Here is a 23738-nt window from a genome sequence, read left to right on the forward strand (position 1 = left end):
GGATGGAATATCCATATTTGAAGTGAAGGGTAGGAGGGGAAATGGTATTTGTTCCCTGATAATTAGCTTTTCATAAACACTGAACCCATTTCCACATTACATGTCTCTTTTATTGAAGAAAAAATATCTGGAAAATCATTATAACCAAAGTACACGTTGTGCTAGCACCTCGTTGAAATTGAAGAGCTTTACATTGTGCTGGGGACACAAAATAGGTAAACTTCCATTTTCTTATATGGAGAAGTGAAAGATTCAAAGCAACTTTTAAAAAGGCAGAACCTTTTATTTCTGTCTCAGATATTAATTACGGTATGAATATGGCTAAGAAAAATTCTGTGGCCTTCCTGTTAGTAAAGTAGAAAGGAAAAGTAAATGGACCACAGTTACTTCTGCTGGAGAGAGCTTGTCATCTGCTGGAGGCAAGCAGAAAGAAATATTTCCATGCAACAGATGAATAATGCATTCAGATACCTTGATGATAGGGGGTCTTATTCAAACAGGATTTTAAAACAGTAGCAAAAAAGTAATAAATAAAATTTGTTTCTGAAAGTCATAGCTTTGTTCTTTAAACCTCATTGGGTTAAGAACTACTCCAGTGCTCATGAATGCATGTTTCGATTTCTATAAAGACTCCTGGCAGATTGAGTCAGTTTTTGAACATTGTTAGCTATCTACCACTATTTTTTTCCAAGCTGAGAACTAGACTGAGGGAGAAATCTGCATGCAGGCACTGTTCTTTAACTGTGTACACAGAGGCAGGGAAAGTCTAGGGATCATACTCCAAGGAAGGAAAGATTAGTCTGTGGATCATTTTGACTATATTGTCAGGATCAATAATAGTTTTCCCTGTCTGCAAAATATGCACAAATAAATACAATATGAACACTGTTAAATAAAAAACTGCAGCATTAAATAATATGACCTTGCTACCTTTTAGTTGCCGTGTTAGAGTACAAACTTATTTTAATTAGCAGTCAGCAACCAGACTGTAACTTCACTGAAGGAGCATTGAAGAATCACTGCCTATTAACAACCCAGCGGTAAGTAAGCCTGTACAAATACTTATAACCAAATAGTGTACATTTCAGGAGTGGAGAGGATTAGCTATTGGGCACACAACACAGTGGAGGAAATTGCTTTATTCCCAGTACTGCTGGGTACCAGGAGGCAATCACTATGCCTCTAGCCCATTAACAGCATTTGGAGTGTTGCTTCCCATAGAAGGGGTTATTGGCTAACCACTGGGTGACCAATTAAAAGCTATGAATAAGTCCCAAACCAAACAGCATGGGGCCTGTTTGTGGCACAGTGGTATCATTACTAAAGTGAAAAACTTGATGAGAAAGGAGCATATTTAATTATAGAACTATACAAATGGCTAATTAGGACTATAAAGTGAAATGAATGACTTTCCAGTGGATTTTTGAACGTTACTGATAACTGCTCAGCTTCTTTGGAGACCATGAAAGTGATCTACAGTGCTGGGCTGCATGTTATAGTAATGAATAGATCTTCATTACTGGGGACATGTTTGACCTGGTTGCTCAGGTAGCATGGGCAGTCCTAGATTCTGCTCCCTGCAAGGGTTCTGGTGCAGTCCCTGGTCTGCTGTGAGCTTCACTTGCTTTCACCCCATTCTCACAGGTTTAGAGGCAAAAGAATTACCTGCAATTGAAAGCCCCTCTCACTTTGAAGTCAAGTGTCTCACTAATTTTGCAGAAGCTTAGACCCATGCTTAGATTTGGCCTTTAAAATCACTAATGGGTTTGAAAAAAATCTTTCCCCTTCATATCCCTCCCCAGGATCTTACAAACTCCTGCACCTGTACCAGTTATTTTAATCTTTACTGCACAAAGTAGAGATTCCTTTAAATTACTTAGTCTAGCTTCCAAAAGAGACCCCAGAGCCCAATGATTTCTTAATGAGTAGTGAACTTTTCATTTCTTCGCTGCATGTATCCTCAAAATGAGGAAAGGAATGTTTCTACTTCGCAAAAATAAAGAGACCTGATTTTTTAACGGAGCTTTTTTCCAGCTGTGTAAGCACTCTGAGGCCTAGAGAGGATCCTTATCCAGGCAAACAACCCATGCAATTATTTATTGACACGATTAGTGGCAACAGGAAAAGAAGAGGCTGAATTTTAGTTCGCGTAGTGGGCATATTCTACAGCTGCATAAATAATATGTGTTACAATATATCCATACCACACAAAGCAGTAAAGACAGAGCAAAGCCTGGCCATTGGAGTCCCTCAGTGCTGACAAAAACCCTTGTAAATAATGGGTTTTAGTGGTACAAGAGTTGTGCTGACATTGTTTAGACAGTGTCCCTAGATTCTCTGTTGATGGGGGTCTTGCCCATTCAGTGTACACGAAGGGCATGGATGGCCCAGGAGAAGTTTTTGGGCATGCATCCCAACCAGAAACTGAGCTTGTCCCTTCTCAGTTTTACTTTTGGTGAGTTCTGTCTGCATTTCTCAGTCTGCAAAAGAAAATTGTCTCTCCTTCCTGATTACCAGGCTTTTTCACCCTAAATGGTCAATGCTAAAGGCTTGAAAGATTTAACATCACTCCCAGTGCCTTACAGCCTCACTTTCACTACATCCATTATCATATAAGTGCACACCAACTTTTCTGTCCTAACATGCAGAAATTATTGCAGTTCCTTGTTGACAAATGGAAAATCAATAAATGTTTCCAATAAATAGCAATCTCAATTAGATCAGCTTGCTTAAGATGCCTTTCTGCCCTAATTGAGTCATGAGACTCTAGCCTGTGAGTCCTATTGTGATTTAACAATTCACCATGGAGATGACAAAATACTTCACTGAGGCTTTATTTGAAGTTTGGCTAACCCATCCTTTGAATCTGTTTTAAAGTGACATAAATCACTTTCTTAGCTTGGATAACTTATGAAATATGAATGTAAGTCTAGGCTATAATAATATCAGTTGGGGTTGGTGGTTTACTTTTTTGGGAAGGTTGTTTTTCTTTTTTTGATTGGGGGGGTTGGTTGGGTCTTTTTTTGTTTTGTTTTTTTCCACCAAGGCGAAGATTGCCAACAGATGGTTGTGGATCTGCTGTTTTATAAGCCTATAAAAGACAGCAATCTCAGCAACAGGAGACCTTCTGGCTTTACCTACAGTGTCCAAAAGCCTTTTCTTGAGAATTAAAAAACTTCTCAACAGCAACAGAAAATTATCATCAGAACCCATATGATGCAGATATCATTACAAACAGCAACTTCTAGGATGTTTCAAATTCTGAGTTTTTTCCCTGAAAATTCTACCATATTATTGTCTGCAAAAAAAAAATATATATATATATATATATATATATAACATCATTATTTATAGGGAGAGGATATAAAGAATATATATTTTTTGCAACTCTTATATGGAGTAAATCCTAAAGCTGGCATAAGATTGATTAGAACATTATTATGTTGGACAGAGAAGTACCAAAAAAAAACTATTAGAAATCTCAATACTCTTCTGAATCGGAATCTTATCCATATATTACAGATGTTTATATTAATGAAAAAGTTTCTCTTCATAGAATCAAGTTATTTTCTCCATATTTCACTTCTGAAGACAGAATAATGCTGAAAAATAATTTTGCATACTAATCATAAGTGCTATTTTTCCCTTAATCACACTATGCAGCAGAAATCACTATAAACGTTTTTCATCTTTGACCACAAACTGTAGCAAAATATCCATGTTCTGGGCTGAAATATTGCTTACAAACATTTCTTCTATTGATTTGATTTATTAATTGATATGCAGCGAAAAGCAGACAATAAAGCTGTGAAGTAACTTTCAGAGAAAGTGTGGGAATATTTCACCTTATCATCAAGAGAGGAAACACTATTCTATTAGTGTGATCGAGGGAAGAGGTGTACAAAATGGCCAATGATCAGCTCCTTAAAATTACAATTCCAACTATGGTGTGCAGAATACTTTATTTCTTCTTAAAGGAAAGAGCCAAACTGTGAGTTATTCCAAATGTTCTCAACAACTTTTCATTGCTAGTGTGTCCAGTAGTCTGTAGCTCCCCCAGTCATTGATAAAAAATTGCAGTGATTGTAATTCTGACATGGACTGTACCATTTCACACTATCAGAAATTTTTCCTTTATGTTATGAAACTAAAAAGGGCTCTTTTTTATGCTGAACCACTGTAGTAACAAACAGACTGTACACAGTACAAATTCTTAAAAGCAACCATGGCAGCAAGCATAGCAGTATGATTTATCCTTCTGCACTAATCTGAACACATAGACATAATTTACTGATGTGGTATCCTGCACATAGAGAACTAAAGCCAAAAACTTCATTCAATGCCCTAAAAAATTCCTTTTTTGTGTGGATAAGTTAAAGTTGGCTAAGTTAATTTTCAAAGAAAGGATAGAAAGGAATAAAGCGACCACCCATGGATCCAGTGACTAGACAATTGTTGCAATTTCAGTCTTTTTTGGTCAAGACAATGATAGTAGTCTTGGTTCGTTGGGGCTAGGAGAAACACATGAAACACAAAGTTTGGTGGGTTAATGTATGCTCAGGCTGGGTGGGAACACCCGAGTACCTTCCCTGGGGTGGGGAGTTCTACACTGTATGATTCAATGCTGTGGGTCGTGGGGCACTTTGAGGGTCCCTTTTCAGGCCTCTGACATCAGCACAGTTGACCCAAATACGCCCACTAGAAGGGATGAATTCCTTCAGGCCAGCTGCTAATGTGCCAGTACTTCCAGGGGAAGTTTTCACACGTGAGCCAGTTACAAAGTGGAGTAGAGTGGCGTGGTACCAGCTTGTAAGCTCTGGTGCTGGGTGTGCAGCCCCTCTGCACCAAGGCACTTGCCTTGCACATCTTCAGGAAAGCACCTGCTGCTTTTGCAAGTGGCCAAGTGTTTTGAGTCATTAACCATCAACATTCCAGTCTCCCATACTTGCCAATCTCTTGTATATTCAAGCAGAACAACAAATTTGATAACATTTTCTTGAAGAAATGCTGATATATCAAATTTGACCATAATTTAGTGGAAGGTAGATTGCCACAAATTGTAAATATTTGCCTTTGTTGTACTCAACTCCTTATGAATGTTGCTCTTGCTTCATATGATGAAAATACTTGCCACTACGGTCTTATGCATTTGAATAGCCCAATCTATATACTAGTCTTTTAACTTACCATATGTTTTTCAATATTCTACTCTTTAATTAGTATGAAAGGGATGGCAAATATGCAATTTCTTTCTTAAGAGCATTCATGTAAACTGAGCATCCAGGGTTTAAATGATGCAAAAATTTGTGTCTAAGCTGGCATACAGTAAAAAATTGTAACTCCATCTTCCCCAAAATGCAATGTTGGCCTCAGCTGTCTTCCAGATGCACCACCAAGATACTTTATCAATCCCTTCCTGGACAGAGAGAAAAATATGAAGACAGTCTCTGGGGTTGAGATAAGGACAGGGGGAGATCAGTCACCAATTATTGTCATGGGCAAATCAGAATCAACTTGGGGAAAATAATATTATTTACTGCTAATCAAATCAAATTAGGAAAATAAGAAATAAGAATAAATATTATAGCACCTCTTCCCCACCCCTCCCTTCTTCCTGGACTCAGCTTCATCCCCAATTCTCTATTCTTCCCTCACCTGCGCTAAGGGGGACATGGAACAGGAGCTGCAGTCTCTTCATCGTGTATTGTCTCTGCCTCTGCCTTCTAATTCTCTTGTCCTGACCAAGTGTCAGGTTCCTCCGACAGCAAATAGTCTTCCATGGACCTCTAATGTGAGTCCTTCCTACAAGCCAGTTCTTCACAAACTTCCTCAGGGACCAGCCCTGCTGCAATAGCCTGATCTAGTGTGGCTCCCCCATGAGACAAGTCCTGCCAGCAAACCTGCTCCTCTGTGGGCTCCTTTCTCCACAGGACCACAGATCCTGACAGGAGCATGCTCCAGCACAATCTTCCTGCAGAGTCACATCCTCCTTTAGGCTTTGGGGTCCTGTATGGGCTGCGGATGGATCTCTGGATCCCTGGGGACCTCCATGGGCTGCCTCACCATGATCTTCACCACAGGCTGCAGGGGAATCTCTGCCTTAGCACCTGAAGCACCTCCTGCCACTCATTCTCCACTGACCTTGGTGTCTGAAGAGTTCCTTCGCTCACATGTTCTCCCTCCTTTTTCAGAGTTGCAGTTGTACAGCTCTATTTTTCCTGGTTAAGTACTTTATCCCAGCAGCGTTACCGCGGTTGCTGACTGACACAGCTTTGGCCAATGTCTTGGACCCAGCTGGCACTGGTCCTTTCTGATATGAGGGCATGCTTTCTGATATGAGGGAGCTTCTGGCACCTTGGTACAGAAGATACCCCTGTACTCTCCCCCATTACCTCAACCATGCACATAAAGCAAATATACAGAGCTCTTTTCAGCCAGAAGAGACCAATGGGGATTACAATATTGAGAGGACTGGAGAGGCTTCTGGAAAGACACATGAATAAAACCCTAGTAGTTGCCAAATTCCTGTAAATAGGTTTAATTTTTGGGAATTAGGAAAGAAGTCACAATGCCAAAACCTAATATCTTTAGGAATCCATGTTGGTCTAAATATTGGAATGTTGGGAAGAAAATAAATGAAATAGATGTCATCCTTAGGAGCTTAGTTTACCCAAGCATTTCTTGTGTGGGAATTTGCTGCTGAATAGGTGGATGTGAGATAGGTGATAAAATAAATCTGTAAAGTACTAGACCTCAATGTCTGAGCCCTGTTGAGAGATGAAAAATGCCAGCCTGGACACATTTAACATAGTAATGCAAATGGATGTCCACTGGGCAGAAACACAACCAAGCCTGTACACCTTGAAGTGGAAGTTCATAACTCTCTCTTGGGCAGTGTCAGCAAAACACGGATTTTTTACATGCTCAAAATTTTGAAGTGTTGTCTTTTTCTGGTAATTTATATTAGATATAATATTATATTATAAGACAAAGATATTGGCTCCCACAGAACAATGAAACAACTTGATTCTTAGCTAAATGACTACCTCTCTATGACTCCTTGTCTGTGTTTTATTTCTTTTGGACCTAAAATTATCCAAGATTACTTTAAGGAAGACTGTTAGCAAAAATTTTCTGTCCATAAATGAACATTTAAAAGAAGATATTTATGAACTGTTTTGAATTGTTTATAAATGCTTTTTACCTGTACTTGAGGCCTACTTTAAAAAAAACATGCATCATACTCATTGCCTTCATTAGTGAGTTCCCTTTTAATATGCTGAAGACTGAATTTATATTCTGTTTCTGAAAATGTGCTTACAATATTAAAGATGTAGACCAAAAGCTGAAACTTGCAGAGGAACTACAAAATACATCTGGTTTTCATGTCAAGCTACTGTGGTTCTCATAAATGTACTCCTATGTGATACTCAAAAGATTTCTTGCAAGCAAATTCAAATGAAGGTAATGAATTTTCAGTTGGGTTTTCAAGGTCTCCAGCATCTTTTTCTGCTGGTTTTCTTTGGAGGTGGCAGTTTTGTCATATGGTTCATTTTCTAACACCAGCCAGAAATCATCTTTAGTAGTGTGAGAGGGAAGGAGTCTCCAAGGACAAGCACAACACCTTTCCATCCCTGTGTATACACAAGCTCCTGCAAACCATGCTCAGTGACTGACATCTTCCTCAGCTTACTATGGTATCTCATCAAAAGTGATGGAAAACTGTTGTGTGGTTTTATCTAATTCCCTTTGAAAATCTAATTTTGCCTTTAAATTGTAAGTAGCACAGTCAACTGGGAATATCCAATCTAATATAGTTACAGCTCAACCCGAGAGCAATGACTATGACTTGCAAGGTAAACTGAATAGCAAGGGTGACAAAAGTGAGATTTCCATCAGTTTACTATTGCCACAATTTTCACAATGGCTACATGAGAAAGGCTTTTATTTTTGGCCTTTAAGAATATCAAAGATCCTTGTTTCTCATAGAGAGAAATATGAAATGTGTTTTAATATTTAATATATTTTTGGAAAATATTTTTATGTCATTTCATGTCAAAGACATTTTCATTTTGGTGGTGATACAGTGTTGTTTCATGAAAGAGTAATGTTGGCATGTTGTCTCTTTTTTTGGATTGTGATAGGTGAAATGGTGGTGTTTCATTTCTTGGCATGTGTGATAGGTGCAAATAAAAAAGTGGGTTTGTTTCAAAAATTAGGGCACTGAAATTTTAAAAGGTAATTATTGTTCTGTCCAATTATCTCAGGAGTTCCTTGCTTTGGCAAATATTTCTTTGTTAGGGAAATACTGACATTTCTGTCAAAATAGTTGATATTTGACAGCCAGAATAAAAAGGACAATGTGTCATTTCCCCCTAAACTTTCACTGAGGTACAGTTATTTCAACATATATCTTTATTTTAAACAGCAGATTTGAAATTTGTACCTAATATTGTGACGGTGTTCACAGGGGTCCCAGGATGAGGGAAGAGACGAGGATTTCACTCCATGTTTCAGAAGGCTTGATTTATTATTTTATGATATATATTACATTAAAACTATACTAAAAGAATAGAAGAAAAAGTTTCATCAGAAGGTTAGCTAAGCTAAGAATAGAAAAGAATGATAACAAAGGTCTGTGGCTCAGACAGAGAGTCTGAGCCAGCTGGGATGTGATTGGCCGTTAATTCCAAACATCCAACGTGGGCCAATCACAAATCCACCTGTTGCATTCCGCAGCAGCAGATAACCATTATTTACATTTTGTTACTGAGGCCTCTCAGCTTCTCAGGAGGAAAAATTCTAAGGAAAGGATTTTTCATAAAAAGATGTCTGCAACATAATAAAGCGGTATTCCTTCAGTACCTTGCCATTAAATAATGTTTGTGGCCTAACTAATATTGGGATAACCACGAAAAAGGAAGTAGGAGCACTTTTGTTCTTTTTAAGGCAACTTCGAGGACTGTAGTAACCTACAACAAAGAAAAATTTACCTCTGAAAAAGTAAACAGACAATTTCAAGATACTGTGCCAGGGGACAGAAGTTCAGTGGCAGTCCATAACATTCACACTTTACAAAGAAATTTAATTTTCTGTGTCCTCAAATCAAGGCCAAAAGTTAGAGATTCTGGCTTGGAAAATTGAGGTTTTTTCCAACAGTTAAAAAAAATCTTATGCCTTGCAATACAATGAGATTCTGATTTACCTTCGAATGGCAAGAGTTACCTTCAATTGAGTGCAGAAAACAGTATGGTCAGAAAAATTCCAGGGAGAGGAAACAAGACTGATCCCACAGGACAGTCCCTAGGAGTTCTGAGACTTGCAGGCATTATAAGATCTTTCTCATATGGAGTATGGGCCATTAATTCAGGAAATTTATTAAAATTTAAGAAATCTGCCCTTCCTGGCTCCTAAAGGAAAAGTAAAGAAACAATGAGATTTCTATACACTGCTTTAAATAAGGTTGAAGGACTGTGGGGCAATAATAGGGAACCAGAGAGCAAAAGCAATGTGAATACTCCTTGTTTCCACATTACTTAGAATCTTTCTGCTGCTTCTGAAAAACATTGGTGTAAGTATTGTGGGGATACTTTATTTACATTAAACTCTCTGGTGTAGACAAACTTTTCTGAAAAACATATCTCAGTAACCAGTCCCTCAGGCACCTGTAACAATATCAGCAAAGGTGCTGCTTTCATTTGAATCCATACATTTGGGGATTACACTGGCTAATAATGGCCCATGATGTACTGCGGACTAGGTCAAAGGCATCCACAACACCTCTTTCAGCCTGAACTCAAGGAGAAAGAATTTAGCTTCAGCTGTCACCCAAGACTGGTTAAACTCATTCTTTGTTTGCAGACAGGGGAAGCAAGACAAGGGCAAAAGTCACTGGACAAGCATTTTCACCAAAGTCATGCTTGGAAATCATTGTAAATGAAAATGCCTCTCCTGTGATTTTCTTCTGTGCTTGTGACAATAGGACCTTGTATACAAATAATAAAAGCCATAAAACTAAGTAAAATTAATGGAACTTCTTCAAGACATGGCAATCTTCAGGATTATAATACTGGATGGCTTCTTGGGAAATGACAAAAACAACACTTGCAGAGTTGGGTTGTCAGGAGGCCAATGCACTTAGGATGCAGGAATTTAGTGACATGTGTAATTAGAGCAGTTAGTCACAGCAAATTTGTCATGAGTCAAGTTATGAGTCAAGTTATGTACTGGAGTAGTACAGCTATATTAAGGTCTTCACGTACATTCTGCAAGTAATTTCTGGCTAATGAAAAAGGAATGTTGCTAGTAATTGAAAGATTACATCATCATTTGTTATTATTCTTGACTGTCCTCCTGTTCTGTTCACTGGAATGCACATGAAAAATTAATATATAAATCAATTAAAGTAAAAAGCATACAATGCCTAGCAAAATGTGTAAATACAGACAAAATTGATGTATTTGGAAAGGCTATATAGTTTATAAAAATGAAGAAACATATTACTGTTCAGATGCAGTAGAAAACACATTAAATACTGTCATAAATATGAATTAAGTTAGGAAATTTGCTCAATTTTTAAAGTTGTGATTTTAATATTAAGAGCTGGCATCCTAGAGCTACCCTGAAAGCATCATTGCAACAGTTGACTCAAAACAGGAGAGTGAAAGCTGAAGTCCAAAGAAATATAGTTAGTATTTGTCAATATGGATGTCCTGTTCTTTTTATGAACTGCCTTAGATCCTTAAGAAAAAGCTATTCTAGAACATAAGTATTTTTTATTTGAGTTATTATGTTAATATCAAGGGACATGCCTAGGAAATAAATATACAAACAAGTGGTGTATGCTTGTTCTGACACTGCTCCAAGGCTAAGGGATTACTTTGCCGTAGTCCTTAATTTCCATTTTGCCTGGGAAAAAATGGTTACCAGATGGCACATGGCTATTTTTACATATTGCATGGCAAGATTCCAGCTGATAATTATGACATTACAGCAACAGTCTATGCTTTGTGTTATGAATATTTGGCACTTAGCTTAGTAATCACTCTGTAGAAGTGATTTCTCCTCTTGCTGTCTCTACTCCTCTGCCTTTCTCTTCTGTCTTCCCCAGTTTGCCTCTGTCATATTCAGCTGAGATAGAAACAAAATTCAGGAAACTATCTGAGAAAGCAATAACTTTTTATAGAATCTTTACTTAAGACAGGAAAATGAAACAACTTGCAACTAAAAATCTCTTCCATTAAACACTTCTTACGTCCAAAAATTGTGTAATTTCTGGATTTTTACTTTTCATTTCTGTTTTGATGTCTTAGATTCCATCAAGGGAAAGTATGGAGAAATTGTCTCATTCAGTGAACAAGAGAAAAGCCATGTACTTCAGTAGTAAACTTGCTGCTTATACTTTCAGATCTGTCATATGACAACTACGTTACAGGATTCACTCACCTTTTTTTTTAGCTATTTTTCTTTAAAACCTCCCAGGGAGGCTGTGTGAGAGAGGGAGAATCTGAAAGCAGAGGTAATTGTAATTGCAGCAACTTTGTACTGTTTTGTAGATGTAATAAATCTAAAATTGCAATGTAACACTGGAGTTAAGTCTTAAAGAATACTGGAATTAAGAGCTGTACCTTGTTAATGAGCCAACTCACATGCATTGAAACAGGGAAAATATTACAATACTATTCTATTTCAAGTGTCTCAATTACTTTAACTCTCCCAAAGATCATGTAGTTTACCTTGAATTTCTTAGAATCCTGCCTCTGTTATTCATTTAACACTCTTCAAAACATATTTTAAGGAAATACGTCCACAAAAGCAAAAGATATATTTGTTTATACAGCAAAAGCAATAAAGGGGAGAGGGAGCATAACAAGAAAATGGAAAGTAAGTATTCTTTAGGATAGATGCCATAGAACAGCATTTTTGTAATTGTTACTCATGTTTCATATATTTTTGTCAGTTTATTTCTCAGTTTCAACAATTAAAAAAAATTTGCTATGTGGCTTATATGAGAAGTAATTCCTTGTGAATATATAAAGACTTGGTCAAAAGCTGTGCATTAGGAACTGTATTGCTCTCCCTAGACAATGTGAATGGGAATCATGCACAATTTGACACTGTTTCCTCTCTATTTGTTTGCCTTTAGTACATATTTTCAGCTAATTACTCATGTGGAGTATCCTTTGCTATTTCCCACCCCAAATAATTAACAGTTTACTTTCTGGAATGAAACTCTCTAAATTTCTCTGAATTAATTGTGCAAAGCAAAGTGAAATATAAAAAAAGTAGCATTTGAAGATAGCTTTCTTGTACTTTACTCAAAATAAAAAAAAAAAATTAAAAAAAAACAAAGGAGCAAAGTTCCATCCTTCTCTTAACTTCCTGGAATTTTGGGAGGCTGGGGGAGCAGAGCAGGAACAGAGCATCATCCAGTAGCAGACTGCCTATGCGCAATCCAGTTTGCAAATGCCTTGGCCAGACACAGAGAATAATTTTGAGAGGAATTGGGATGTCTAGTTCTATTTCTTACAGAAAGCAGCAAAAAGCAAGTTTCAGAATGAGACAATCTTTTCAAACATTCAAAAGGAAAAAAAATCAGAAGAATAATAGGAAGAGGCTGTGCAGTCAAATTCCTCTTCTCGTTAAACCAACCAAACAAAAAAAAAAACCCTGGTGTCTGTATAAAATGAAGCTCCAATGCAAGAATCTGCAGAAAATTGAGAGCTTTATTAAGAACCTAATAAGAATAAGATGAAAATAATAGGCAATATATAATGACAGAACAATGATTCTAAATCCTTGCCCTAATGAAAATTTTAAAGTAAAAGCATTTACACATGCTAGACATCTCATGTCAATGCACTCTGTTTTGCCTTTAATGATTGATCTCATTACAACTGAATGTGGCTTTAATCCCCTTGTCGCCTGCACTGAATTTGAAGATTAGCATTCTGAGAGACTGAGTCATCAGGTTATTCTGAACAAGTTGCAATCATTGACTTTGAGACAAGTTGTGATCAGTGCAATACAAGGTTAAGGTAATACTTGCTCTTCTTGACATTTTGCCTCCCATTCTCGGTTAGGGAGACAATCAGCTGTCTGTGAACAATTTCACAAGTGAAGGTGTTTTAAAGTATTTTCTAAAACCAAATTAATGGCACAAAATAATGGGGAACCAACCTATTATAAGGTCTAATTTAAACATATTTTGCCAAATTGAAGTGTAGCCTTTCACCTGCAGTGCTGAACATCCTATCCACATTTGTCTTTTCATTTAATTTCTGCAGAACAGCTCAGGCTTCCACTTTCAAAGCAGAAATCATGTAAGCCTGATACCAGGCCATAAATCTTCTCTGGTAGCATGCTACCTTGCTGGAGAGCTGTGGAGGAAGTTCACGTTGTTTTCATTTTCAAGGTGAGAGACTTAAATAGTGATGGCTAATGCAATATCTTTGCTTCCTAAGATTTGTTTCCCAATTCAAGGGCTGTTCCTCATGCTGGTGTTTAAAAGTTGATTTTACTTTTATACCTGAATACTAAGAAATTGCTTTCAGAAAAAGCTTTCATCTCTTGTCTTTGTTACACTCAACATATTTCACAAGATGCTGATTTCTTCCAAGCATTGCTTCTTATTTCATTTGCATCCTGATCCTTTGCCAGAGAGGTTTTGCAGGTTCCAATATTTTTAATTTTTATTTTTTTAGTTGATGCTCCTGTTCTCTGTGTAGTTGATTGGTTGATTTCTCTCCTGGAAAAGACCTCCCATTTTCTTGGTTCCCTTCTTAGGTACCAATAAAAGAATTATTGCTATCTCTGTTTTTCAATAAGTATCATAACTGCATACCTATATGCTGACTATACATATATGCTGATAACTCTGTGCAAATTATTTCCTTATACTTTCTTAGCAAGCATAAGTAACCAACTATTATCCAAAAAGAACCCTCTTGAAAATAAAAACTATATTAATGACATGTTTCATATAGGAATATGGATCTGCTGCTCTACAGAATTATATAAGAACATTAGATATGATAATGTAAAAATGTAAAGCAAAGATTATGTTCCATATAAATATGTTTTCAAAACTAGTAATGGATACATTATTAGATAAAACATCAAAGACAAGTTTGAATCAAAATGTAATTTTACTGCAAATTAATCTCGTCAAAGCTTCAATTGTTCTTCATTTTTCACATTCTTGAGGGTTTTTTTTAGTCAGATATCCAGCATTGGAAATTAGAAGACCAAATGAAGAGCTAGATACTGGCAATAATATCCTTATTTTACAGATTTCTTCTTCTCCAGAATTGCAAAATTATTAACATTGTTTTAAAAGTTATTGAAGGGAAGAAAATAAATAGCTAGATAAAAAGAAGAAATGCATTCTGCAAGAAAAGCTCAATAGAAAACAGTAGTGCAATATACACACAATCAATTTTATGTGCTCTACCTCTCAAGGATTTCTTATTGCAAAAACTATTTTAGCAATGAAGGTAATTTCAAAGCTCTTAACAGGAAAACACTGTTTTAAAAATATTTCCTGAAGGTATTGAAAAATCTTTAAAACTTCTAAAATATTTGCTTTTCATCATTTTAGGGTTTGTTCAAATAGCTTCCTAGATTAGAACTAGATATTAATTACATTTTTTAAAAGGTGAACTAGTTTTATAAAATAAGATTTTTAAAAAGCAAACAAAATTCTTTATATTGTTTTCACTTACAAATTTCACATCTTCAGATGTTCACTTATAATTTTCAGCTGAACTGGAAGGGATTTTTAGGAAAATCTTACATAGCAGAAATACTGACTCCTTTATATAATACATCTGACTTTTTTCTGTGAGGATGCTCATAATGTTAAATTCACAGACACTGCCTCTATGTCATGGTTGTCTAGAACTGACTCAATTATCATTATCAACTCTGACTGTTGTAGCTGAGAGTGAGATACATCAGATATTTAAACAGAAAATCTTGACTTCTAGTAACAGAAGCATTTAAGGCTGTCTTGCATATGAAGCAGAACAAGATTTTATGACAAAACCTCTTAACTTTTTCTCTTAAACAGACAGGAAGAGAACTTCTATCAGGAAAAGCTCTATATGATTTGGTGAGGCAGTATGTCTCAATATTCATAAACCTGTTATGAAGCACTGTATGTGTGTGTGTGTGTACCTTTATATTCCACTCAAAACTGCCGTGGGATTTCTATTGCTGTCATGTGTTATCACATACACTGAAATGAATTAACTTTGTGGCAGAAACCTGGGCAGACAACCACTCTCATTTTAATGTATTGACAGTTAATTTTAAATTTCTCAGTTGCTCTTTCCCTCTCTGAAATCTGCTGTCCCTAGGAAAGATTGTTTAAGTCCTCATGTCCCTGCTGGTGCACATGTGGGTGCTTCAGCTTAAAGGGCAGCATATAGAAAACCCACTTTATTGTCATCTGAGTCTATCAAATTTTCATTTCTTTGCTTTTCTAGGACTGAGGATGGAACAACTTATGAAACAAACATCACCAGTAAATCATACAAGACGTACCCCTAAAAAGCTAATTAATTGAGGAGTGTAATGAGGAGTGAGTTGTTTCTTATAACCTGACCTGAGACTGGCCTGGGCAGTGTCTACAAAGACGTGCAAACACATGCAGGCTGAAACTGCATATGATTCTCATCATTTCTACTTCTTTTCATACATCTGCATGGACAAGGTGTGTTAAATGTCTCTGTAAGCATCTGTGTGTCTGTATGCAACTATGTGTGCATAAAGTTATGTGTGTATGTGTATAAAATGTATATATACCTTTCTTGTTTTCACTGATTAGATTGACAATAATATTTTATCAACTTTGCTTAAGGCTGTATACATTCACAGATCTTACTGGGGAAGAATTACTGATTCTTTATTACAGTTTAATTCAGATTTTTATTTTCATGTTTGGTTTTCTTTTTTTTTTTTTTTTAAGCAGACCAATTCTTAACACTTATTTTCTTGCCCTCAGTTTTCCAGGCAATCTGAGTGAACAACTATTCTTTTTTGTTACTCAAAATATGGAAATATGACATGGACAAAGATGTTGTTACTATTAGGGCAGCTAGGTGAAATCCCCAGTGATACGAATGAGGGAACCATCACATTTCTTTCTGAAAGCGGTAAAAAGGAGGATGATAGAAACACTGACCAACCAGCCTCCCCTCTGTGGCCATTACAATCATGAAAGAGATCTTGCTGGAAGATATGTCAATGCATTTGAAAGACTGGAGATAGCCAGCACAGCTTCACCACAGGCCAATTGTGCCTCAATAATCAGGTAACCTTTCACCCTGGAGGACAACGGAACTCCTACAGATGTCTTCTACCTGGGCTTCTGCTAGGCCTTGGACATGGTCCCTACCTCTGAACTGCAGAGATTTGTGATTGATGGATGGCCACATCCAAATATCTAACACCTTAACTAAATATCCATTTCTTATGGTAGGAACCAGTAAGGACTGGTGTCACTTAGGGGTCCATACTGGAACTAATAAATATTTTTACATAACCTGATCAGTGACACAGAAAATGATATTGAATGCATATTCAGCAAGTTTGTGGATGGCATCAAGCTGTGTGGTGTAGTTGGTACACTGGAGAGAAAGGATGCCCTCCAGAGGGACCTTGAAATGTCTAAGAAGTGGGCCCACGTGACCCTCCTAAAGTTCAGCAAAGCCAATTACAAGGTCCTGTGCCTAGGTGAGGTCAGTCCCCAGTATCAGTAGAGGCTCTGTGATGACTGAATTGAGAATAGTCCTGCAGGGAAGGGCCTGGTGATATTGTTAGAGGAAAAGCTAGAGGTAAGCCAGCAATGAATGCTTGTGGCCCAGAATATCCCACATAGATTTGATAGGTTTTATAATAAATTAGAAAAATTTTAATGTTGGACTTAAAAACAAAATGGAAGATTTTATTTAAATTCTTTTATATAATCCATGCCTTTCCAGTGTGAGAACAGTCCTTACAGAGTTTGCATCAGTGTCCTATCTTGTTCTAGAATGTATTCAACAGTGAGGAAAGAGATGGCTCTGCTACATCTTAAAGCAGTAGATGAAAAATGTAGTCCTTGTTAGAAGCAAAAGCCTATAAATCCAGCTGGGTCATTGGGACTACAACAGGTATTCAACACAGAGAAAGGCTGTACTTATTGAAAACAATGAAGCAAAATGTAAGTGCTATAACCACCTTTAAATATTTTATACTGTCTGGAAACTGTTAGCTATCCCTGAGTTAGGGATAGTTAACACACAGTCAGCAGCCAGTGTGTTTGCACCTGCAGCCACCGATTCTGGCATGGCCTCACTCTTGCCACCTGGGTAGGTATGAGATGGCTCAAAGCCTCTAAGGAAGACAGATCTAGAATGCTTTGAATGCTGTTTTGCATCAGCGGTATGCTTGCAATTTTCCTCTCTTTCAGCTATTGATTGTTATGGATTCAGTATTCATGGGTGAAGGCATACTGCAAGCAAAGTAACAGAACATATCTGATGCCTTGAGAGGCTATACAGTGTTAAAGGAATAAAGTAGGTATTTATTCAAAGGATACACCTTGGGCAGTACAAGAGCCTGGCCATGGCTCTGACCAAGATGGACACCAAGTCACAGGTTTTTGCACTTTTATGAGTTTTGGTGCATTTACATATTGGGGTTAAGTGTCCAATTACAGCGTCAGGCTATGAAGTCCCATCCTCCCAGATTGCTCTCCTCAGTTTGCTGTTGTTTATACTTTTTGGGCCTGAAGCTGTAATGGTGTCCTTGGTTCTTGGGCTGGAAAAGGATTGTTTTGTCTGACTAAACTGTGAGAAGAAATTGCTAACACTCTATATGAAGTTCAGAGTTATATACTAATGCAGTACAGAATCTGGGTAGTATGAAAGCTAAAACTTAAGGCATCACATTGCCATTCCATTTCTATGCTTTTGGTCTCTCTTTCTCCTCCCTGTGTAGCTTTAATTATAGTAGCTTTTTTTAATTTCACATGAATTACAGGCTTCCATTTTCACTTTTGTCTGCCTTGGTTTTTCTTTTCTTACACACTGTAATGTAAGGCCCATCTTGCCATGTTTTCTTCAGATGGAAGAATTGGTCACAGCCATTTTGACAATGCATTTCTAATCCCAGTGGCTCTCTTTCATCCTTCTTCACAGCAAGTATTTTGATTATTTTGTCAGAGGATGTTAAGGATTTGCTAAGGACAGCTGTTTGTGAATGCTTATTCTTTAGATGGCAACATTTGATAAAATATCTGCAGGAGAGATACACCGTTGTACTGGAATTCAATATGTGGTTTACTCCAGAAGGTAATACTTACCTTTCTTCAGATTACTTAGGGTAATGAAGACATATATGTCCTTCTCTTGTCAGAGGAAAATTTTTGTTTTGCTTAACAATATTACTGAATTATATGAAGTTCTGCCTCTCATTAGTATCAGTCCAAAATACTGTTTAATGATATTCTTGTTTACCTTGTATTCTTGTGGGTTTAGTTTATGTCATTGCTTCTGAAGATTTCTAATCTCATAACTATAAATTAGTTTGTTTTGGTCTGCCTTTGTCTAGAGCACAGGAGGTTAAGGTCTTCTGTAAAATCTGTGTGGAAATATAAAGTCCTTGTAGTTATCTGATTTATTCCTTTGCTTTATGCAATCACCTGAAATGGGGAAAAAAACAATATTATTACATACTACATTTTCAAACTTTTGAGAAAGATAAAATATATGCCTAAAGAAAAGATGCCCCTAAATCATTATATATGAGTCTGAAACAACAGTGAAAGTCATGGTATAAGTTTTTGTTAATTTGAAAATTTTATTTCAGAGAGAAGTGCTGTAGACAAAATCTGTAACCATATAGAAGCAGGCATGCTTTGTTGGTCTCCTGCCTCTCAAGAAAGATGTTATAAACAGATGGTCTGGAAGAACAAAAAAAAATGCTGAAGTAGGACAGCATAAAAGCAGTGGGCTGTACAGGTTTGTAAAATTAACTGGTACTGATTTACTAAGCAGAACACTTCATATAGGATCACAGAATCATAGAACCATTTAGGTTGGAATAGACCCCTACTGCTGTTGGGTCCAACCATTAACCTCACATTGCCATGTGAACTGGAGGGGACACAGCCAGGATATCTGGCCCGAACAGAACAATGTGATGTATATGTCTGCTCAGCAAAAAAAAAAAAGAAAGCAAAAAACAAAGCAAACAAGAAAAAACCAACAACAACAAACCCCCCACCAAAAAGTTTAAGAGAAAGAAGGGGGAAGACACACTAATTTGTTATTTACAGTGTTTGTCTTCTAACATCTGCTTCCCAGGAAGTGGGCCCCTGCTGATGGAAAGTAGAGAATAAATATTTTCTTTTCCTTTGCTTCTGCATGTGGCCTTTGCTTTTGCTTTAATAAATTTATTTTATTTTGACCCACAAGGCTTTTTCTGTCTTTTTTCTCCCCCCTACACTGCTAAGAAAAGGAGTAACAATACAGCTTCGTGGGCACCAACCAAAGTCAACCCACCACAGAAGTCAGTTATGTGGTAATTTCTGAGTCAATGGGAAACATGTGGAATCACAAAAGAACAATCCCTTTTTTTAAGTTATTGCTTGAGTTTGTGAGATGTTTATTTTGTCCCTTGTTGATCAACACATTGACCTCTAACTTCAGAGGGAAACAAACAAGGTACAAGCTCATGGTCTGACATCACTTTTGTTTACCTCAGTGACCACTCACATCAGGGAACCAAATGGAGGTCAAGAAATTCTGCCCTTGATCACGGGGGAGGTGAGGCACTTTCCACTACAGAAAGCAGAGGCAAATCTATTTGAATACAAACAAAATGTAATTACATATCTGGTAATCAGTGTTGGTGCAGGTGTTGCTGGCATAAGATTCAAGCAGATTAATTATTTACACAGATTATGTCTATGATTTGCAGTGGACTTATAGGAGGCTTCCTGGCAAGGATTGAAGGAGGTTTGTTTGTGATTAACTTAAAAGCAAGGATAAAGCAATGCTATTATTAAGTAAATACTGCAGTCTGAATCAACATTTACTAACTGCTTGGTAAGTCTTGCATGCTGATTGTCTTCAGCAGGCAGCCTGAAGACAAGGCAGAAGAAGTATGGGCGGCAGTAAGGGGCAAGAGAGGAATGCTGTGAGTATGCTCAAATTCTGTGTTTGTGTTTTTGTACACTGCCTAAGAATGACTGTCTAGCAGCGAGAGAGTGGGAATGAATTAGAATTCTCTAAACACTGAGATTCTGTTGCCATAATGTGCTTATAGGTATTATAGTGGAAGTGAGTATCTGGAGGCAGATTGAAAGACTTGACCTAATGCCCTTATCTCTCAGTCCTCCAATTCTAATCTAGTGAACATATACCCATAATTATTTCTCAAATAGTTTTTATCTAATTTTAAAGTGGATAATTTATGGCACTTGTATTAAAATGCTGTAAGTTTTATTAAAATGTTCAGCATTAGGAGAGCTTTGACCAGAATATATTTCCTTACTATTCTACAAAGTCATACATATTTATAATATTAAAAACTCTTCAGTTGCTTTAATAATGTTTTGTTCCACAGATCTGAATACTAATGTTAATATATCTGCCGCATGTAATAGAAGGCTATGCACAGAATAACATTTTATACTTTCATTTTTTTTTTTATTTTTCAGATTTTCATTTATTTACCTTTAATCAAAATTTGTTTCATGATGAAAAACATATTGTAAGCAAGAAATAAAGACTTTGGAAAGAAAACTAATATTTCCTAATAGCTCTGTTGGGCCCCAGCCTAGCAGCACAGAACTTTTAGAGTCGAATCATAGACTCATTTAGGTGTGAAAAGACCTCTAAAATCACAGAGTCTGAATGTAAACCAAGCACTGTCAATTCCAGTACTAAACCATGTCACTAAGTGCTACATCTACACAACTTACAAATACCTCCAGGGATGGTGCCTCAGCCACTTCCCTGGAAGCCTTTTCCGATGCCTAACAAAGTTCAACCAAGAAAATTTTGTCTGTTATCCAATCTCAACTTCCCCTGATTCAACTTGGGGCCATTTCCTCTTGTCCTCGTTATCTGGGAGATGAGGCCAACCCCCATACTGCCACAGCCTCTGTTCAGGCCGTTGTAGAGTGCAGTAAGTTTTCCCCATGAGGCTCCTTTCCAGGCTAAACAGTCCTGGCTCCCTCAGCCACTCCTTGTAAGACTTGTGCTCCACAACCTTCAGCTTCATGGGTGCCCTGTAGTTTGCTGCAAGTCTGACTGCTGCCAGCTGAAAGCGCTCTGCACCACGCAGGAGACAACCTTTGGGAGTGTGTGGGCATTGGGAATACCAGTGCTCTCACCTGGGATAGATGTCCCTTCCTGCAGCAGCAGGCTTGGAAGTGGATGCCATTTAAAGGTCCATTCCAACCCAAACTATTCTGTGGTTCTGTACTTCTATGAATGTACCCAGAGAAGTAACTAAGCAGAGACAAATTTTTCAAAATGCTGATTTTCATATCCTTGTTCCATCTGTTGTACAGAAACAACAAAAACCAAGGCTTCTCCTGAGAAGAAAATTCTAAAAGGGCTGGAAAACAACAAAAGTAAAATAACAACAGAACTGTGTCAAGTTAAGCATCTGGGAGAGCATCTCCTTGGTATTCTTAGCATGTCAGCTACTTCAGCCCAGGAGGGGGTAGGGTTTTACCTCCTGAGGGAGTGCCTGGGGAAAGTGATTACAGAAGCAAAATTGCACTGTGACTGGGGAGGGGTAGTTATGCTAAAGCTGCATTTGGAAAATATCACAGGTGTACATTTACTACCAATAAGTTCAGACCTCATCTCAACAATGAAAAAAAAATATTACTGCCCTTTTGTGGGCACAACTCTTCTGCTGTTCATAATTGAAAAAATGGATAATGTTCTATTTTCTTCGTTTCCCTAAAATGCTCTAGTCAAATAAGACTGTCGTTGCTCAAGACCCATGACATAGCTGCATAAAGTGTTTGGGCCAGCATGTAACAGCATAGACATGAAAATGTCTAATAGAGAAGAGAATGCCGAAGCAGGCATATGCTTCATTTCTCCAATGACAGAAACACATGAAATTCTAGGTTTAAAGTGCACACACAAAAAAAATGCCTTGCAGTAAATTTGAAAACATTGTCTGCAGGCAGAAACTTCAGAAAATCCTGATTCAAATATAATTTCATCATTGTATCAGCATGGTTGTGTTCTGATTGAAATCTCCCTCAGTTCACTGTGTACCTACTGAGATGTGTGAATGTACTCATGTCTGTGCCTAGGTAGGTGGTTTTACCACATCTCTGGGCACATGGACAAATGAAAGGTGGGAAAAAGTCATCTGGAAAGTAGAATCTTTATTATCAAAAAGTTAAGTATTTATTAAGTGCTTTATTGCCGTTTGTTTTTTTCTTTAAGATTGTGAGTCTACGATCTTTTGACAATGCTGTAGAATAACTGCAAGAAAAATTGTGGACAGTATGAAATCAGAAAGCAAGATGACCTGGGTAGGATAATCCTTACAGAAAACAGAAAGTTAGAAGAAAAATTGTGCTATTTAGTAGTAGGCACAGCAGAAAGTGAAAAGATCTGCAATATATTGCTTCACAAAGGGATTAAAGGAAACAAATCAGTCTAGCACAAATATAGAATATTAAAGTAGGATGATGAAAGTACAGACATCCCATGAGTATTTATAGAAGTGTATGTCCACCCCTCATCCACCTATCTGTTTATTTGGACATGAGCAAGGCACAATAAGTTTTAAAAATGCAGGAAGTTTTGAAAATATTTAAAATACATTTTTCAAATATGTCAACAGAAAAGATGAGTCAGCAGGGAAACATGTTCATGTCAAAAAAAAAAGAAAAGAAAACACTCTTAGATTCACAGATAATATTACAAAAGGAATGCAAGATCTACAGTGCAATTTTTTTTTTCTCCACTTCCTAGAAGTATGAAATTACTGAGCAGCTTTACACAGCATGCCTGTCTCTTCTGGCAAAATGTGGAGGCTTGGTAGAAAACTGTTCTAGTCAATTCAATAGAACTAGGATTTTCTTAGCAGAGGAAAAACAACTAAGAATAATTTTTCAGTTGAATAAATTTTAAGTATCATTTACTCCAAATAGTTTTTCTAAAATGAAAAATGAGGGTTTTATAACTTAAAAATGCATTAATCTTAAACTACAGTATTTTAAATATTCAATCTAAAACTAGGAAAAATCAAAATAAAAAAGTCTCGGGTGTTCAAAAAGGAAAAGAAATGGAAAGCAATAAAATTGTTTTCTTGCTATGTACTAAACTTCCATGGTTTGTTGTCTTTTTTTCCCGAAACATTAATAATAACAACATGTTTTCTGAATTTAGGTTAGAAAGTTTTTAGGCTGAATTGGACTTCTTTAGATTCATACCTCTACATAGAAAAAAAATTGCTTTTACTCACCACTAACCACCACTCACTGTTGTGAAAAGACCAAGTGTTATTAGTGTTGGCAAGAGACCTGTGAAGGAGAAAAAATATAATATATTTATTATAATAATATAATATATATTATATATTGTATAATTATAATATAACATATATATAAAAATATAAAATAACATGTGCATGATGTGCACATGGTGCATGATATTAATAAAAATCTTGCTACAGAAAAGAAAGGGATATTTTTTTGTTCTGAGTTA

This window comes from Camarhynchus parvulus, chromosome Z, assembly GCF_901933205.1.
Source record: "Camarhynchus parvulus chromosome Z, STF_HiC, whole genome shotgun sequence".
NCBI lineage: Eukaryota > Metazoa > Chordata > Aves > Passeriformes > Thraupidae > Camarhynchus > Camarhynchus parvulus.